Source organism: Hyla sarda, chromosome 2 (genome assembly GCF_029499605.1).
Source record: "Hyla sarda isolate aHylSar1 chromosome 2, aHylSar1.hap1, whole genome shotgun sequence".
Lineage (NCBI taxonomy): Eukaryota > Metazoa > Chordata > Amphibia > Anura > Hylidae > Hyla > Hyla sarda.
In genome coordinates this window covers 353,731,501-353,753,277 of record NC_079190.1, presented here as the reverse complement: position 1 = coordinate 353,753,277, position 21,777 = coordinate 353,731,501, and positions in this window count along the sequence as shown.

The window sequence follows — 21,777 nt, the reverse complement described above, 5'->3', positions numbered from 1 at the left end:
CTGAGAGGCCATCGTATGTCGATTTGATCATATGACGGGGCCATCGCATGTCGGGGGGTTACTGTATATATATATTGAATTCCCTGCCATTAATTTGTGTTTTAAAGGATCTGTCACATATTTAAAGTTCTAATTCTTCTACAGATCTATTTCAAGGGATCTGTTACAAAATGGATCACATCATGACATCTGCCAATATAGAACCTTATTTGTATTTACAGGGCAACTCAAATAATTCAACAGAGGCTATAAGAAGACAAACCCAAAAAGGTAATAAAATAATGAGAGGCTGCTTCACACATACAATCCACATACAAGCCATTCAGGACATAATGCTTAGTGTCTTTCTAGTATAACCTAACAAAACAAGTAATTGATCCTCTCCCTCTTTTTGAACATTCACTTGCCAGCTTCTGGACCATTTTACAGTTTCTAAATAACAAATAAACTGTTTACATCTCAATGTTTTATGGTATAGCTGTATGTACCATCTCGGAAACATGGTTGTGTTCTTAAAGGGGAACTATGGTACAGAATATCTTATCCCCTATTCACAGGAACCTGTGGATAGGGGATAAGTGTGTGATCACTGGGGGGGCGACCCCTGGGACCCCCTGTGATATCCTGCCAAGCAGTGGAAACAGAATATTAGTTGTCTCCATGCACAGAGCTGTCTCCATGCACAGAGCGAGCTTCGCTTCTAGCATGGATTACTGTCAATCACGGCACAAAGTGGTAGATGACACACCCCTCTATGTATCTCTATGGGAGAGACGGAGATACAGCATTCGTGTATCTCTGGCTCTCCCATAGAGATACATGAAGAGGTGTGTTGGCCACTTCATGTATCTATATGGGAGAGCCACGTGCTGTGGTCGACAGTAATTCGTGCATGGAAAAAGCCAGGGTGCTGGGCAGGAGATCACAAGGGAGGGGGGGGGTTGGGTCAGACCCCAACCCCCACCCCAGCAATCATACACTTATCCCCTATCCTGTGAAAGATTTAAGTTACTACCATACACAACCTATTCAGAAAGTTTTCAGACACTTTAATTTTATTTATTTATTTATTTTTTTTGTTATATTGGGGACTGGTTATAAAATAAAGTTTTCCCCACTATTGTGGACTTAATAATCCACAGTCATGGTCATTAGTATTTAGACCCTTTGCGATGACACTTAAAGGGTACCTCTCATCAAAAAACTTTTGATATATTATAGATTAATGTATGCAGAATAACTTTACAATTGCATGCTATTAAAAAAATATGCTTCTTTCTATTTAATTTTCCACTTTGAAGAAATGACTACTAGGGGTCTCCCTACCAGTCCTGGCAGCAAGCATTTCAGACTCATGCTGGAGTCCTAAACACTACGAGCTGCCAGTCTGCTTTGTTCACAAAGGAGAACACTCAGAGCTGCCAGCCTGCTTTGTTCACAGCCTGTTTGGCTGTGAACAAAGCAGGCTGGCAGCTCTGAGTGTTTAGGACTCCAGCATGAGTCAGAAATGCTTGCTGACAGGACTGATCGGGAAAAATACAATAGAAAGAATCATATTTTTCATTAACATGCTATTGGAAAGTTATTCAACATTCATTAATCTAAAATATATCAAAAGTTTATTTGATGAGAGGTACCCTTTAAAATTAAGCTTTGGGAGCATCCCATTTTTCTTCATCACATTTGAGATGATTTTAAACTTTAATTGGACATGATTTTGAAAGGCATCACAACTGATCATAATTCTTGAGAGGATCTGCATAGCAGAATGGCCAAAAAATACCCAAATCCAGGTATGCAAACCTTCTATCATCATACCCAAGAAAATTAAAGGCGGTAATACCAAAAAGTGTTTGAACTAAGTACTGAGTAAAAGGTTTGAATACTTATGTCAGTGCTAAATTTTAGCTTTTCCTTTCCTAATAAATGACCAAAGATCACTAATATTCTGTTTCCTCTTTGTCATTATGGGGAATTGAGTGCAGAACAATGGAAAAAATTTTATTGTACATTACAAAATGTGAAAATAGTTAAATGGTTTGAAAACTTTTTATTATATTCTAATTTCTATTTTTCACAATCTAACACGATTGTTGGTATAACAATTTTACACAATTTGGACCTCTTTTATAGTCTACACTGAATGAAAAGTTGTCACATACTAGCTTCTTTTATTTTTTATAAATATGTCAAGCAGGAATAATCTGATCTTAAGCTTTTCACACAGTGCATATAGTAGAATGATACATTTGTGTACCTATCTTTCCAACTGTGCTGATTCATCATATTTGACAGATTTGTATAATCCATGTTCTTTCCATTAATCTCTTTTGCAGATATCAATCTGGAGACATCGTCTACATGTTAAATAAAACCTCCAGCACTAACACCCAGCGTGTGTGTTTTGATTGGCACTGGAAGCAAAACGTGACTTGAGCTGTCGAGGAGACCGAAAACACCTGACTAAGGGGGGAAAAGTTCAGGTGTTAGAGTGATGAAACGCATTAGACTCTTTCCCCCCCGAGAGCTCAGGAGGATTACGACAAGACTTGATCCGGGTAATATTGTGATACATTGTCACCACATCCAATAAACATCATAATACAATAGTAAACATAACATGCAGGAATACGTAAAGCACAAGGGGTCTTAGGAGCTGGCTTGCTATAGACTAGTAAGTTAAGGTCATGCAGAATATCGTATGAGAACAATTTCTCCGAGACAAGCGCTGAAAGGTTCCAGACACAAGGTGTGGCCCTTTGTACAGTCTTCCAGATGTGAAGGAAGTCACATAAGCAACAGAATGACATCCCAGAAGAAATTCCCTATATAACAAATAGAGATGAAAGAAACAGTTTACCGAAATGTTTACTTACAGAAATGTTTTACTTTGAACATCCATCCTATCATGGAAAAAAAAGAGGTTTTACCTGATTAGATAAACAGAGTTGCGTTCTTCTAGAAACAGCCCTACACCATAGGTATAACTGAGCTGCAATACCACAAACAATCTGGACAGATATAGCACAATTGTTTTTTTTTTTATAAGCAGCCATGTCTTTCTTATTCTTGTCAACCCCATTTAACCCCAATACAGTTTAGCCTGATCAGATTGTTTATCCACTGTTCCACTATGTGTTACATCAGCAGGACCTGCCGCTGTAACACACAGCTGGGACGCTGCTAAAACTGTTGACTTGGGAGATAACTACAATTGCATCAATTTAGCCCATTAGATGCCACTGCCTGTGACAACTGTGGCATCTAAGTGGCCTAAACAATCAGCACACACAGAAAAGTAATCTCAGATGTTGATGGTTGCCAACACAGCTGGGGACATAGCATGGTGACCAGTATGGTTTTGTCTGCAGGTTCTTAAGATTTAAATCTCTTGGGTTTACACTTGGGAAATTGCTGTGGACTTTACTTGCGAATTATTGGAGGGAAATGCTACAGCAGAATACAGTAAAAGCAAAGTGGATGAGATTTTAACACATCTTATCCATATGCTGCAGAAATCTATGCTCAAAAATGTTTAAAGAAGTGGTCGGGTTAAAGACAACTTATCCCCTATCTACAGGTGCATGATCTTCAATCCCATAGCAGTGCTCTATTTACATAGGACACTGGGGGATCTCCATTTTTGAGGGGGGCCAGCCCATTTAATTATACTGTATGTCATGCATTGTAATGCTTGTCTTGTGAATTGTTTTTCTGGTACAATTATGATTGACATGATGAGGAACATCCAAAGTCGTGGGACACAGTTGTAGAGGGCTACAGTAACTGCTATACTCTTAAAATGACAATACCACTTCACACCTGCAGTGGGAAATTGCTGAGCTGTTAAAAAATATAGCTACGGTATGTATAATTATTATTATTATTTTTTTTTTTAATAATAGAAGATGCAGAACCTAAATATACCCCCTTGCCTCCTGGTACTTATTATTAATATTAAGAAAAACAATACCATAGTCTGCTTGATACATTAATATTTGTTGGCAATACTACACATAAACCACTTTTTTAAAGGTCATTATTGAAGATGTGTGAATTTACATGACTGACTGCTTGGTCAAATTGAGGTGGTCTGAACAGCAACATATACATTAGCGCTGTTCTATAATAATATATACTATATGTTCTTTGGCTCTCATACCACATACATTGGGATAAACCTCTCCATTTGCTGTAATACTGAAACTATCAATTATCTTCCATAAAGACACCAGTAGACTGCAGGACTAATGACTCATGGATCATTGGCCAAGACAAAGATCACTGTTTTATGTAATAGCTATTGGAATTCGCCCAACAAGTATTACTCACACAGCAGTGTCAGGGCTTGTGTGAATGAGATGACAGGTAAGTAGAGTATATCTGCCAGATATGCAAATAGAAAAATGTAACATTGTACAGTCTCAAAGTCGTGTTTTTTTAGGACTGGATTGTGCATACTTTGGGGGTAAAGTCAAGTACAAAATATACTGTGTTTTCTGCATATTCTGTAGTTTCCTACATGAAAATTATGGTTATCTCTGTAAATGACTGTCAAAATGCAAAATGTCCAGTCAAGACCACCTGTCCATATGCTACCTTTCTGTGATGATGGTCAAAGGCAGGTTTTCCATATGCCCAGACCTCCAAGATGAAAAAGTTACAAATTCCCTATTGATCTCAGACGAATAATAAGTAGTGTAACACCAAAAATGCAATTAACATGGGGGCAGATTTACTGTGAGTCATGTAAAATGCTGGTCTGTAGCTGATCTACTTTTTTGGGGGGGCTGCCCCTGCTCTTAGTTCATGTTTTTGCAATACAGTTCCCATATACATTTTCAATTTTTAATTGGAACTGTATTGAAAACCGTATGCATTGACTCTACATTGAAAACCTTATACCGAATGATGCATCAGGTTGCATCCGTTTTGTGTCTTGTACAGTTTTGTCCATTTTTTTCTATATCCCAAATCCGTAGCCTACCACGGTTTTTGGGCCGGGTGAAAAACCGTATTGAAACCGTATACATTTTTTTTAACATGGGAGTCAATGGGAACCGTAGAGAAGCATACATGCATACAGTTCCATCTGGTTTGCACCATACATTTTTTTTGACTTTGCACAGTTTTTTTCTTGGAATTTCGAACAAGTGAAACTTTATTCATAATGGAGTGAAAAGTTAAAAACGGTAGTTTTTAACCATATACAGGTTAAATTTGAACACACGTTTTGATACAGTTTAGTACGGTTTTGAGGGATCTGTTTTTATCAAAAACCTGATACGGGAACTGATTGCAAAAACGTGGTGTGAATGCACCCTTAGATGGAAATCTATTACGCTAGCTAGGAACTGGTGTAGTTTTCAGGTAGAACTTACATCTGCTGGCAGGCGTAAGATTATATACTGGTATTCCGGCCTTAGACATCCCCATCCAAAGGATAGGGGAAAAGATATCTGATCGAGGGGGTCCGGCCGCTGGGACCTCCCACAATATCGGTGCAGCTCCCGGAATTCTGTGTCAGGCGCATCTCTGGAAACGGAGAGGAAAGTCATGCCACGCCCCCTCCATTCATGTCTATGTCTAAGATGTTTAACCCCTTAAGGACCCGGGCTTTTTCCGTTTTTTCATTTTCAATTTTTCCTCCTTAACTTTAAAAAATCATAACTCTTAAAAATTTTCACCTAAAATTATATATAATGGCTTAATTTTTGCGTCACTAATTCTACTTTGTAATGACATTAGTAATTTTACCCAAAAATCTACGGTGAAACGGGAAAAAAAATCAATGTGCGACAAAATTGATGAAAAAACACTATTTTGTAAGTTTTGGGGGTTTCTGTTTTTACACAGTACATTTTTTGTCAAAAATGATACATTATCTTTATTCTGTAGGTCCATACGGTTAAAATGATACCCTACTTGTATAGGTTTGAATTTGTATCACTTCCGAAAAAAATCATGAATACATGCAGGAAAATTTATACGTTTAAAATGGTCATTTTTTGACCCCTATAACTTTTTTATTTTTCTGTGTTCAGGGCGCTTTGAGGACTCATTTTTTGCGCCGTCATCTGAAGTTTTTATCGGTACCATTTTTGTTCTGATCAGACTTTTTGATCACTTTTTATTCACTTTTTTGTGGTATAAAAAGTGATCAAAAATGCGCTATTTTGGACTTTGGAATTTTTTTTGCGCGTACGCCATTGAACGAGCGATTTAAAAAGCAGTATATTTTTATAATTCGGACATTTCCGCATGCGGCGATACCACATATGTTTATTTTTATTATTATTTACATAATGTTTTTTTATTTTTGGAAATGCCGGGTGATTCAAACTTTTATTAGGGGAAGGGATAATTGAAAGGGTTAATGATTTTTTTACACTTTTCTTATGCAATATTATAGCTCCTATAGGGGGCTATAACATTGCATTAACTGATCTTTTACACTGATTGATCCATCTCCATAGGAATGGATCAATCAGTGTTTTCGGCGATTGAATGCTCAAGCCTGGATCTCAGGCTTGAAGCATTCATTCCGCGATCGGACAGCACAGGAGAAGGTAAGAAGACCTCCTCCTGTGCTACAGCTGTTCGGGATGCCGTGATTATACCGCGGCGATCCCGAACAGCTCCCTGAGCTAACCGGCACATTTTACTTTCGTTTTTAGCCGCACGGCTCAGCTTTGATTGCGCGGCTAAAGGGTTAATAGCGCGCGGCACAGCGATCAGTGCCGCGCGCTATTAGAGGCGGGTCCCGGCTTCACTATGACCGTGTGACCCCGCGTTATATCGCAGGAACGGGACCCAGGACGTACCCATACTTCCTGGGTCCTTAAGAGGTTAAGGCCGGAATACCCCTTTAAGTAAATCTGACATTTGCGTAAGGCCCTGCTCCCTTCCCATGAGACCCCAGCCACTTTTCTAGCAAGGTGTAACATTGCAAAAATTGCAACTTTTTGATATATGTATATATGACCTTTATTTTTGCCTTCTGTTAGTTAAAGGGGTATTCCAGGCAAAAACATCTTATCCCCTATCGAAAGGATAGGGGATAAGATGTCTGATCACGGGGGGCTCCCTGCAGCAGCCCGCATTCTATGGTAGCTGCGTCTGAAGTTTCGGAAACCTCCGGGCTTCCGAGACGGGGATGTAACTTCACACCACGCCCCCTCCCTTCATGTCTATGCGAGGGGGCCTTGTGGCCGTTACGCCCCCTCCCATAGAAATTAATGGAGGGGGCGTGGCGTGACGTCCTGTCCCCGTCTCAGAAGCCCGACGGTTTCCGAAACTTCAGACGCAGCTACGCATAGAATGCGGGCTGCTGCAGGGAGATCGCGGGGGGTCCCAGCGGCGGGCCCCCCACAATCAGGCATCTTATCCCCTATCCTTTTGATAGGGGATAAAAAAAATTTGCCCGGAATACCCCTTTAACATATAAATGCAACAGGCAAAAATTTCTGGCACCTTCTTTTGGATGTAGTGTTTTGGAAGTATTTTTCTGGAGAATAATATCTCTATAAATATGACAGCACACAGAGTGCCTCCATAGTACAGAGCTATATGAGCCCTCCCTGCAGGCACGTGGAATATATATATATGTAATCTATCTATAGCATCGTATGTATATATAGTGAGGGCACGGGACACATATTGAGTATTGACAAAAGATTAGTGTGTGGTTGAAATATTCAGAGAATTTTCAGTCAAAACATCATCTATAATACATTAAGATTTATACTTTCTTCTACACCTGGTATTATTACCTCCAGTTTTAACATGTGCATCACCAGTGAATTACATACATTTATTTTTCCAATCAGCATGTAGAATTTAAAGTAATTTGTCTTGCAATGTTCTAAAACTCTCTGGATCTGTAAAAACTATATATCAGAATAGTATTTTCCATTATTATTTACATGCCAGATAAACTACATATATAATTTATTCTTTTATATAATAAGCACATTAACCATCAACTGTATTTAAAAAGGAATATTTCAGAAGAGTATATCCAGCATAAACTATTTTTTTTTCTCATGATGCTTCATTGCGAGTACTTGTATAGGCTTTTGTGGTGGCGGACAGGGTAATGTGTAATTAACCTTATCGTGATGCCTGGGTGTGGTTGACCTATACACCACCCGAGGTATGCCAGCTTCACCTGTGCCAGGCATGGGGCAAATAATCACTCCAACGCAAGGTTTGCTTTACTGAAGTTGGAAAGACGGTACAATCCGTTACAGCTCAGATTAGCATAAAGGAGTTGCAGGGTGAACTTAGGGAAGCTTATCGGCTTGTTGGGACTTATAGTTGATTGTGCTGTGTATGACTGATTCAGCCATGCTATACTTTAGAGACTTGGACTTGACTTGTATAATATCTCCAAGACTGTAGGCTTACCGCAAGGCTTTGACTTTGACCTCGGTAGTGGGGTTGACTTGTAGTAGATGTGTGGCTTCTGGACTTAGGCTTCAGGCATCCTTTCAGATCCACCTCACAGACAGACTTCACTCCTCACCAAACTGTATCTCAGCAAAGACTTAGACTAAACTCTGAACTCTAGCTACAGTATATAAGGGGACAATTTTGGCCACATGTTCACCACTGCATTCGCCTCTTAACAACAAGGTCCTTAGCAACAATAGATTTCTCAAGGTAACAGTGCATAGAAAATACATTACATTAAACATAGCATAGCTTTGCATAATACTGTGAATGATAGAGAGTTCTGAGGAGAGGGGTCCCATGACAAACATTGAGCAGCATCTGCCACACAGGATGGGCAGGAGTACAGAAGAACACGTGATTCTGTATTGAGTTATCACACTTTGCTTTAAATCTTCTGAGGTAGTCTAGTAGAAGTCTACCCCTTATGGGGTCAATTTAAACATTCATGGTATAGTATAGTTTTAAATATTACCTTTACATTGGCATGTATTTTCCTTAGTTGTACTAACTGCAACATGAGATTATTGTGCACTGTTTTGACAGCCCCTCCCGATGACAACCCTTAGCTAGACAAGTGAGGGATGGAATTGTCAAAATAATAAAAACTATAATACAGACTAAGGTCAAGGAACAGTAGGAAGCAGACAGACTAACAAAGCAAAACTAACACACTCACACAATAAGTCAATTTCCACTATCTGCGTCAAAAAGCCAGGAGTTGTCAGACTACAAAATCGCTAATACCAGAGAGAAGACAAGCCAAAAGTCAAAAACAAGAATAAACAGGGATAAATCGCTAGCTACTGAAGTTGGACTCTTTCACAGGCATTGAATGCAAGCAAACTGCCAGGTTAAATAGGCAGCCCCGCAGGTGCTCTCATCAAAAGGTCAGCTGACCAGCCAGACAGCTAAGTGTAACCCGGCAACAAAAACAAACAAAGACCCTGTCAGAACCTTTTAACCCTTTAGGTTCTGACAGTACCCTCCCTTTTAAGAGGGGCCACTGGACCCTTAAATTTGGGTTTAGGTTTGTCCGGATGAGAATCGTGGAACCTTTTTACCAAAGTGGAAGCATGAATAGAAGAGGCTGGAACCCACGATCTCTCCTCCAGACCATAACCTTTCCAATGAACCAAATACTAGACTTTTGTACCCTTTGACTGTTTTGGAGACCGCATAGTCCAGTTCTCCGTTGATCTCAACTGGAGGAGGTGGCACTGGGACTGGCGACTGAATAGGAACATACCGTTTTAACAAGGATCAGTGGAACACATTATGAACCTTAAATGAAGAAGGTCATTTTAATCTGTAACAGACGGGAATAATAACTTCAATTACTTCATAAGGTCCAATGAACCTAGAAGCCAACTTTTTAGATGGAACCTTGAGACAAATATTTTGTGTAGATAACCACACTTTATCACCAACTTAAAATTTTATGCCACATGTACGTCTCTTGTTGGCAGATCTTTTTTGTAGTTCTTGGGCATTTCTCAGGTTCTTCTGAACCTGGGCCCAAACTGTGCACAGTTTACTCATGGTAGTCTTGACTTCAGGGTTATCATTATCAGTATTGGTTCAGGAAGAAAATTGGGGGGTTAAATCCATAAACACAAAAGAACGGTGACATACCAGTAGAAGAATTTTCTTGCTTATTCAAAGCAAACTCAGCAAGAGACAGAAAAGATACCCATTCATTCTGTCTATCTTCTACATAACATCTAAGTTACTGTTCAACATTTTGATTCATTCTTTCTGTTTGACCGTTAGATTGGGGATGAAAAGCAGATGAAAAACACCCAACTGTTTACAAAAGACTTGCCAAAATTTTGAAACAAATTGCACCCCTCGATCAGATACAATATTTTCCGGAACCCCATGGTACTTAACAAAATGTCTTAAAAATAAATCAGCAAGAATTTTGGCCGAAGGGAGATTTTTCAAAGGAATGAGATAACACTGTTTACTGAACCTCCCCAACACCACCCATAGAACAGTTTTTCCCTCAGATGGAGGTAGATTGGTCATAAAATCCATATAAATATGAGTCTAGGGCCTTTTTGGAATGGACAATGGACACAACTCTCCTGCAGGACGACTCCGAGCAGATTTTGCTCGAGCACAAATTTCACAAGAAGCAACAAAAAGCCTCCACATCCCTGTTGAGAGTTGGCCACCAGAACTTCATTTGAAGAAATTTCCTTGTACCTCAAATGCCAGGATGACCTGCTAATGGGGAACAATGAGACTCCTCAATAATACGGAGGCAAAATTGACTATGTACAAAGATCTTGCCTCTAGGAGTCTCTGGAGGGACCAAGCCTTGATTACTCAATATCTCAGAAGTTAAATCAGCAGACACTGCAGAAATAACCACACCTTCTGGAAGAACATTCTCTGGATTAGAATCTATAGGCTGAGAAGCACGGAAAATCCAAGATAAGGCATCAGCCTTGACATTCTTAGTACCCGGTCGGTAAGTAATAACAAAATCAAAGTAAAGAACAAGGCCCACCAGGCTTGACAAGGATTGAGACATTTGGCAGATTCAAGGAAGGTTACATTTTTATGGTCAGTGATTACTGTAACCTGATGAACTGCCCCCTCCAGAAAATGTCTCCATTCCTCAAAAGCCAACTTGATTGCCAAACGTTCTCGATTTCCTACGTCATAGTTTTGTTCAGCTGCGGAAAATTTACGAGAGAAAAAGGCACCAGGACGTAACTTAATCAAAGAAGCAGTTCCCTGTGACAAAACTGCTCCAACACCAACTTCAGAAGCATCAACTTCAACAATAAAAGGTTTGGTCTGATCTGGTTGAACTAAAATCGGAGCAGAGATGAAGCATCTCTTTAGATGTTCAAAAGCTGCCTCCGCCTCTGTAGACCAGTAAACCGGATCTGCCCCTTGACGAGTCAAATCTGTCAATGGTTTTGCGACATTAGACATTTTTTAAATACATTTTCTGTAGTAGTTCGCAAAGCCCAAAAACCATTGTAGTGTCTTTAAAGAAGTAGGACGCACCCAGTCAGAAACAGCCTTAACCTTCTCAGGATCCATTTTAAAATGTCCTGGAGTTAAAATGTCCCCCAAAAATTGTACCTCTTTGACACCAAACAAATATTTCTCCTGTTTAACAAACAATTTGTTTTGAAGCAGTACCTGAAGGACAGAACGTACATGGTCCACATGAGATGACCAATCTCGAGAGAAATTCAGAATATCATCTAGATAAACTACTAGGAATTTATCCAAAAATTCACGAAAAATATCTTTGACCAAAGTCTAAAAAACTGCTTGTGCATTACTGAGACCAAAAGACATGACCAGATACTCAAAATGACCCTCAGGGGTATTAAAACCAGTCTTCCATTCATCACCCTCTTTTAAGCTGATCAAGTTATAAGCCCCTCGAAGGTCCAGTTTAGAGAACCAACATGCCCCCTGTATTTGATAAACCTGCTGGGGATTAGGGGCGTACAGGTGCGCTCTTGCTCCCTCTTACTTAAGGACAAGGGGCGTATCTATACGCCCGTGGGAATTCCGGACCCCGCTGCACATGGGGAGGTGATCAGAACAGGATGACTGTTAATATCTATCAGCAGCCATCCGAGGACATCGCCCAGGGGGGTCCTGAGACCCCCCCTTGTCAGCGTTAGCTGTAATTCGCCGATCAATTCTGACCGGCGAATCAAAGCTTTTTTCGTCAGATTGGGTCACTGGTGACCTGATCATCTGGAAAATAACAGTGATCAGCGCTGTCAGAGACAATGTCAATCAACCATGAAAGATAGGACCAAGGTGGCAGGGGTGCCACCTCCTCCTATTCCCTGCCATTGGTCGGTTAGGACTGACCAACCAATGGCAGGAGGGACAGGGGGGTCAAAAGTCATAATCCCCAGCTTTGCCCACCCCTGGAAGTCTAGGCAGAGCGGGGTTGCCGTGGTGATCGCTGGCTGGCTGGCTGCGGGGTACCTGGCAGCAGTGGTGGCAGCAGCGGCGCGCATGATTATCAGGAGCGGTGCAGGTAACCGTCAGGAGCGGTACATGTGACTGGCAGGGACAGTGCAGGCGGGCCACAGTCTGAAGATCGAGATGAGTGATCTTCAACTGTGGCCCCCTAGAAGTTTCAAAACTCCAACTCCCATTATGCCCAGTAAGCCTTTGGCTGTCTTGGCATGCTGGGAGTTGTAGTTTTGCAACATCTAGAGGACTACAAACTGTGATGCTCCAGATGTTGCAAAACTACAACTCCCATGCCTAGTCTGTACAGGCATGCTGGGGGTTGTAGTTCTGCAACATCTGGCTCTCCAGATATTGCAGAACTACAACTTCCGGCATGCCTGGGCAGTCTGAGCATGTTGGGAGTTGTAGTTTTGCAAAATCTGAAGGGCCACAGTTTCTAGACCACTATACAGTGGTCTCCAAACTGTAGCCTTTCAGATACTGCAAAACTACAATTCTCAGCATGCCCAGACTGTCCAGGCATACTGGGCGTTGTAGTTCTGCAACATCTAGCACTTCCGATGTTGCCGAAGTACAACTCCTAACATGCCTGGACAGTCTGGGCATTCTGGGATTTGTAGTTTTGAAACATCTGAAGGGCCACAGTTTGGAGACCACTACACAGTGGTCTCCAAACTGTGCCCCTCCAGCTGTTGCATAAATACAACTCCCAGCATGCCCTTCAGCTGCCCTTCAGATGTAGTTTTGCAACAGCTGGAGACACACTGATGGGGAAACACTGAGTTAGGGTCTGTTACCTAACTCAGTGTTTCCCAACCATTGTGCCTCCAGCTGTTTCAAAACTACAACTCCCAGCATGCACTGACAGACCATGCATGCTGAGAGTTGTAGCTTTGCAACAGCTGGAGGTACACTGGTGGGGAAGCACTGAATTAAGTAACAGACCCTAACTCAGTGTTTCCCCATCATTGTGTCCCCAGCTGTTATAAAACTACAACTCCCAGCATGTATGGTCTGTCAGTGCATGCTGGGAGTTGAAGTTTTGCAACAGCTGGAGGGTACATTCACATGGGCTGGGGTTTACAGTGAGTTTCCGCTGCAGCTCAAACTCCCAGCAGGAAACTCGCTGTGAACCCCTGCCCATGGGAATGTACCCTAAAAACACTACACTACACTAACATAAAATAAAGAGTAAAACACTACACATACACCTTACCCCCAACCCCCAACCACCCTCCCCAATAAAATTGAAAATCATCTCATACGGCACTGTTTCTTAAATGGAGCCTCCAGCTGTTGCAAAACAACAACTCACAGCATTTCCAGACAGCAATTGACTGTCCAGGCAAGCTGAAAGTTTCGCAAAAGCTGGAGGCACCCTGTTTGGGAAACACTGCCGTAGGGTATTTTTTGGTGGCGGAAGCCCCTATGCAAACATTAAATTTAGGCCTCAAATGCACATGGCACTCTCTCACTCCGGAGCCCCGTCGTATTTCAGGGCAACAGTTTAGTGCCACAAATGGGGTATTTCCGTACTCGGGAGAAATTGTGCTACACATTTTGGGGGGCTTTTTCTCCTTTTACCCCTTATGAAAAGGTAAAGTTGGGGTCTACACCAGCATGTCAGTGTAAAAATATAAACATTTTTACACTAACATGCTGGTGTTGCCCCATACTTTTCATTTTCATAAGCGGTAAAAGGAAGAAAAAAAGCTCCCCAAAATTTGTAAAACAGATTCTCCTGAGTACAGAAATACCCCATATGTGGACCTAAAGTGTTCTGCGGGTGCACTACAGGGCTCAGAAGTGAGAGCGCACCATGTACATTTGAGACCTGAACTGGTGATTTGCAGAGGGGTGGCTGCTGATTACAGTGGTTCTGTCATAAATGCAAAAAAAAAAAAAAAAACTCATATGTGACTCCATTTTGGAAACTACACCCCTCACAGAACGTAACAAGGGGTATAGTGAGCATTTACACCACACACGTGACTGACAGAATTTTGGAACAGTGGTCCGTGAAAATTAAAAATGAAATTTTTCATTTGCACAGCCCACTGTTCAATAGACCTGTCAAACGCCAGTTGGGTGTAAATGCTCCCTGCACCCTTGTTATGTTCCGTGAGGGGTGTAGTTTCTGAAATGGGCTCACATGTGGGGGGGGAGGGGGTCCACTGTTCTGGCACCATGGGGGCTTTGTAAACGCACATGGCCCCCGAGTTCAATTCCAACCAAATTCTCTCACCAAAATCCCATTGTCACTCCTTCCCTTCTGAGCATTGTAGTGCACCCACAGAGCACTTTAAATCCACATAGGATATATTTCCTTACTCGGGAGAGATGGGGTTACAAATATTGGGGGACATTTTCATCAGCATTTTAGTGAAAAACATCAAATTTTTCATTTTTACATCCAATTTTATTGAAAATTCGTCAAACACCTGTGGGGTGTTAAGGCTCACTGTACTCTATAACTATTGGAAGGATTAAGATTTTTTATTAGAAGTAATTTACAAATCTGTTTAACTTTCCGGAGCCAGTTGATATATAAAAAAAAGTTTTGGCCTGGAATACCCCTTTAATGCTTAAAGTAACAGTGGTCAGATGTGCAAAAAATGCTCTGGTCCTTAAGGTCATAATGGGCTTTGCCCCAAGGGGTTAAACAAATCTTGAATTAGAGGCAATACATATTGATTTTCGACTGTAATCTTGTTCAGTCCCCGATAATCAATACTAGGCCTTAGCCCTCCGTCCTTCTTTGCCACAAAGAAGAAACCTGCTCCCGTAGGAGATACAGAAGGACGAATATGACCCTTTTGCAAACTTGACTGAATAGAATCCTTCATAGCTTCTCTTTCAGAACCACACAAATAATTAATTCACCCCTTGGGATACTTGGCATCAGGTACAAGTTCAATAGCACAGTCATAATCTCGGTGTGGGGGCAAAGCAGAGGAGGCCTCCTCAGAAAAAACATCACAAAAAACAGAAATAAATTTGGGTAGATTACTTTGGGGCACACCGAGAGTTGCAACTCATGTAATAATGCATTTATTTGTACATTCAGATCCCCACTTGATGCATTCACCAGAGGACCAATCAAAGACAAGATTATGTTTCCTTAACCAAGGTAATCCCAAAATCACATTTACTGACAAATTTTCCAGAACAAAAAATTTGATTTTTTTCACAACGCAGAGAACCCACCAGTAATCCCACCTCTGGAGTGGAAGAACAGACACAACCCCCTGACATGGGTGTATAATCCACTCCAGCAATGGGGATGGGACTTTCCAACAATTTCAAGGGTAAATTCAAAGACTTAATTAAATTCAGATCAACAAAATTAGCAGCAGAACCAGAATCAACAAACGCTTTACCAAATACTTATTTTTTAAGAAATTTTTTTTGAACTGTCAACAAAAGTTTAGAAGACAATTTCGGAGATACTTGTGCACCCAAATGACCTCCCCGATTGTCACTTAGGCACTGACATTTCCCGGCTGCTAGCATTTGGCGCAATTCTGGATCCAATGTCCCTTCTCTCCACAAAAGAAACACTAGTTGTTTTTCCTCCGAATGGATCTCCCTATCTGCATGGTTTCCTCAGAAGAGGCATGAGAGGTAGGAAAAGAGGAAAACATGAGAGACAGAAGAAACGGACCGTTCACAACTTCTCTCTTTCAAATCTCTGTCAAGTCGTACTGCTAAAGTAATGGCCTAATGAATCAGGTGATGGATAGTGTTGGGCGCAAATATTCGCATTTCAAATTTTTATCGCGAACTAGCAAATATTGCAAATATATATTCGCTATATATTCAAAATTATGAATATTCACTTTTTTCCGCATATGTGCATATTCGCTTATGTGAATATTCGCATATTCCTTCTTTTCCCTTGAGGGTCAATTAGAATGATGCAAATACACTTATCAACAGGTTATCAACAACATTCCTAACAACCAATAGTAAAGTTGCCCACCTCCTCACTGTTTTCTTCCTCGAATACGCGAATATGCGAATATTCACATATGTGAATGTGCAAATATTCGCATATGCGAATATATGAAATTTGCGAATATAGGATGAATATTCATCTATATATTCACTAAATATTGTGAATTTGAATATGGGCAATGCCGCTCATCACTAGTGATGGATAGCTCAACAGGACATCTTTAATAGTGTCAGATAAACCTAGTCTGAACTGACATCTAAGGGCCGGATCATTCCAACCAGATGCAGTAAACCATTTTCGAAAATCAGCAAAGTACTCGTCAGCCGTTTTTCGCCCCTGTTTCAGATTAACCAGCTGAGACTCTGCAAAGGCTGCTCAGTTAAGTTCATCATAAAGAAGGCCCAAAGCAGAAAATAAAGCATCCACAGAACTTAATTCAGGACCTGAGGAAGGTAAAAAGAAAGCCCACTCTTGGGGATCCCCTTGCAGCAATGACCCTACAAGTCCTACTCTCTGAACCTCTGTGCTAGTAGACTGTGATCTTAGGTGAAAATACAGCTTACAACTCTCCCTGAACACAACAAAGCTCTTTCGCTCACCAGAAAAGCGGTCAAAAAGATTAATTTTTGGTTCACTCGAAACAGCTGGAGGACTGACCACTGGCTGAGCATTAGCTGTTTCCTGAACCTGAACACTTTCAGCAAGGGACTGTACTAAATGTGTTAATCCCTGCATTTGCTCTTCTAAAGCAGTCATTGCTTCCATCTTAGCAAATGCAGATATGTGGCCTGTGAAAATGTCATGCATAGGCAGGGAAGGAGTGCACACTATTCTCGCCCACTCCCCTATACCTGCCTACTTACGTACCCGCCCTAGGCGACGGGTCCGTAACATGGTGACAGTCCCTCCCTAGACAAGTGAGGGACGTAATTGTCAAAATAATAAAATACAATAATATAAACTGAGGTCAAGGAACAGTAGGAAACAGACAGACTAACAAAGCAAAACTAACACACTCACACAATGGCCCTCATTTACTATTGCAAACCCGACATGTTTTGTTTGGTTGTGCGCCAGATTCTGTTGAATTGCGCCAGAGATTCTATCTGCGCCAGATTTTGCGCCAGAATTTGTGCCAGAATTGAAAAACCCGAACTAACCCTCCATTTTGCTAAGAGAACCTGAAAAAGGGACGTGACCGTTGGGGAAAGGGGCGTGGCCTCCAAAAAGGAGCGTGTTCCCGACATTTTCCCAAAAAAAACAACATATTTACTAAGGTTTCCACAGAAAATTTAATGGATTTCAGCTGAGGAAAACCCTACAGATCACAGCATGTGTAAAAAAAAAAAAAGCTAAATATAGGGAAAAGTGCAAAATGTAGGGAAACCTTAGTAAATACTGTGGGAAAAAAAAATTGTAGGGAATTAAAACCCACAAAGAAACCTACACTCCACTTTTAGTAATTGAGGGCCAATAAGTCAATGTCCACTATCAACGTCAAAAAGCCAAGAGATGTCAGTGTACAAAATCGCTAATACCAGGAAGAAGTCGAGAAGACAAGCCAAAAGTCACAAATGCTGGGTAAACAAGAAAAAACAGGGATAAATCGCTAGCTAGTAAAGTTGGCCTCTTTCACAGGCATTGAATGAGAGCACACTGCCAGGTTAAATAGGCAACCCAGCAGGTGCTCTCATCAAAAGGTCAGCTGACCAGCCAGACAGCTAAGCATAACCTGGCAACAAAAACAAACAAAGAACCTGTCAGAACCTTTTAACCCTATAGGTTCTGACAGGCACTTGTTAATAATTACTAATTACTAACTTACTATTAATCGAAAGAAGGTTATTGAGGGTGTGAGACTTGTTATACCCTACTAGCTACACTAACTGAGATACACATAAATGCAACTTCATATTCAAAATGGGCTATCCTTCCCATAGAACAACCCTGTTTTTCTACTTGTAATAGGTCTACTTATCACATTTGTAACAAGGTGCCATAATACAGACTTTTATCGGACTGTTGGTACCTGCAATTATGAATGATTTTATGGTTTTCCATATGGATTTAGCCTAAATTATTTTTTAAACTTATACTATATCACCTGCCAACTTTTACATTAGGCTTGGTATACAGCACAGAGAGCTACAAGGTCCCTAAATTATTCTTTCCTGGCTGGTTGTTCTCATCTTTTATTAGTCATAGTTATTAATCTGTCTATATTGAATACATTGTCAGCATAAGCTTCATCCTACTGGTTCTATTTTGGCTGTTATGTTATCACTAGTGTAGACATTTGGCATTTTGATTGTGTCCAGCAGCCATCACTTTTTCGTCTCTTTTTGGGTATAAGAGAGCCATAGAACCCTCAATACTGCTAACATTCGTAGTGAGCTTCACAGATTTGTTATTTTGCATTTCAAAAAGTAGGTCTTCGGAGGTGCTCCCGGTATATAGTGGTTAGTACCAGCCAAATGTGACAGTGGGGCCATGGGCACCCAAAGTTGTTCCTGCATGTGAAGAGCAAATACTAAAAATGTTAATGCTGCTTATGATAGAAAAGTGATAGAACTCACAGAGCATCACAGTTTGCTGCATATGGAGCTATGTAGCTACACACAATTAAGAGTACCCATGCTAAGTCCTGTCCACATAGCAATGTTCTCCTGGGAAACTTTGGGTTCTGGGCTGGCATTTAAATGGATGTTACTTCAACAAGTACCATCTACCCAAACATTGTTGAAGAACAGGAAAGCAGTGGACTCTTACCCCCCCCCCCCCCCACAACTTTTCTTTAGATAGGGCATACCTTTCCCTATCCTGGAGTACCCCTTTAAAGGGAACCAATGAGAAGATTGTAGTATATATAACACTTGACAATGTGTTATATATGCTAAAATCTTTATTCTCACCATCCTTGGGCTCCCCCCCTTTCCATTCTTCATGTTAGGTAAACTGACCACCTCCCCCTTTAGCTAACCTGCACCCCCCCCCCTTTTCCTTCCTCCTTCCCCTTGTTCCATATTGGCACTGTTTGTGGAAAAAAAAACTAACAAACCAGCAACTTTTCTTCCACCACACCCATGCAGAGCCGTTCTGTCAGGCACAGTAATGTCTGCGTCATAGAGCAGGCAGCGTGATGACGTCATATCATTGCGCCGACTATGCCACGACGCGGATGTCCTGCGGAGTCAGTGAGTGGAGAGAGTGGCGGGGCTGGGAGCTTACAGCTCTTAGCGCCGCTACTCTGCAGCCGATGCATACAAGGTCCTGATACTAGTGTCAGGACCTTGTATGGTAGGGTGAGGTGGCGGCGGCCCAGCTGCGCGTCTCTCTATGGAGCCGCATCGGGTGGCGGGCGGCTCAGGGGGAAAAAAGGGGGAGTGCATCTGCGCCCCCTTTACAGAGCCTGCAGCTGCACCTCATGGAAGCCACAGCTCTGACATTATGTTCAGAAATGGTTTGAGGAATATGACAGAGGTCTTCTGAACTTTCCAGATCTCAATTCAATTTCTCTAGATTTCAATCCCATGATCCAATGATTCTGTAGGATGTGCTAGAAAAGTAAGTCTATGGAGCACTGTAACTGAAAAAACTTTTGACAGGTTGTAGAGCCCTGTCAAAAGTTTTGATCAGTCGGGGTCTGATGTTTGCACAACTACCTGCTTCGGCCCTTTTGGCTTTTCCAACCAATTTCAGCTGCTGCAGACAGGCAAGAGCTGGCCGGAAAACCCAGAGGTGCTGAGCAGGGACAACCCATTTAAAGGATCTTCTGCAAATGTCTTGGCGCCAAATAACCCAGAACACCTTAAGCGGTCTTGTGGAGACCATGTCTCAAGGGGTCAGAGCTGTTTTATATTACCGATCAACCATAATTGTAAAGGTCTTACCGTAATGGCTGAGTAGTGGATCCGCTGTCCTGTGTGAACAATGGCTGAACTGTACAAGGGAGCGGAGTCTAAGGTGCCGCTAGTTTTCACCAGAGCCTGCCGCAAAGCGGGATGGACTTGCAGCGGCAGGCGGCACCCAGGTCGTTACCCCTGGCACGATCCGTCCACACAGGTTTCCCAGATGTAACTTGACACAGATGGTATAGCGTAGTCAGGACGAAGCTCAGGTCAGTAGTCAGGCAGCAAAGAAGCGTAGTCGGGTCACAGGCACAAGGTCAGGAGGCTGGTGGCAAAGGAGCAAGGTCAGGTCACAGGCTGGCGGTCAGAACACAAAATGGCACAAAATTGCCCTTAACAATAATACTAAAACCTAATACTATAACCTGTCTAATATACTGCGCAACTTATAAGGCTTTGAATTTGTAATGATGTCAGCAGATGACCTCATGCACAGGGCTCATGAACATTAAGTTTCCATACAACTACAGAGTTTATGGAGTGGTAACCGGGCACCTTTAGACTTTTATATAGCTTTATGGTACCTAAAAAAAAAAAATCACACAAATCATTAAAAAGTACCTGTCACCAAATAAACTGTTCTAAACTTACTAAGGCTATGTTCCCTAATTACTCCTAACACCCCTCCAGCCCTTAAAAAAAAAATTCAGAGCTTTAAAAAGCGGTGTATCATAACCTTTCTTCTTGCAATTTCCCAGCAGGCATGACATCACTGAAGCCCGCTGGGGGACTGCTTCCGCCCTCACATGGTTGCAGTGCTGTAATGAATAGAAGACCTCAGGCTCTGTGCATGTTTCAGTCTGTGTTGCTATCAGTGAGGCTCTCCTGCAGCTTTCAGTCTGTGCAGCTTTCTGTGAGAATCTGTGGAGCTTTCATTTTCTGTACAGCTGTCAATAGCTCAGTGCAGCGAGGAGCACTTCCTGAGTTTGGACTCCTGCCAGGCCGTGAGGAGACCAAACTCACGGTATTAATTGTGGCAGGGAACAGAACAGAGCTACCTAATGGCCATTTTTTATATTACATTTTAAACTTATTTATGTTGATAATTTTAAAAACAAGTGAACGGGAAAGTGTCTGTTAATTACACGAGGAACACTATATTAAAATTTTGATTTGGTAAGAGGTACGGTACTCTTTAAGGCTAAGTTCACATGGCACAATTACTGTGCCAGATTCTGTATTGGAATCCTGCACGGCGATTCTGCTGTAGCAGAGACCCGTTGAATTCAAAGGGTGGAATTACCGTGCCAGATGTTTCTGGCACAGAAATTCCATTTTCTGTGTCCGCACAAAGAATTAACATGCTCATTCTTTGTGCGGGGTCCCCATGGAATGCATGGAATGCATAGCCGCACAGAGAATCTCCGCGCAGACATTCCGGAAACGGCAGGGCGTCCGTTTCCGCACATACGCCTTCTTCCGGGAGACTCCCGGAAAAAGGCATGTGTGCCGAAACGGACATTGGAATGTGGGTGCCCCCTTCTGTTT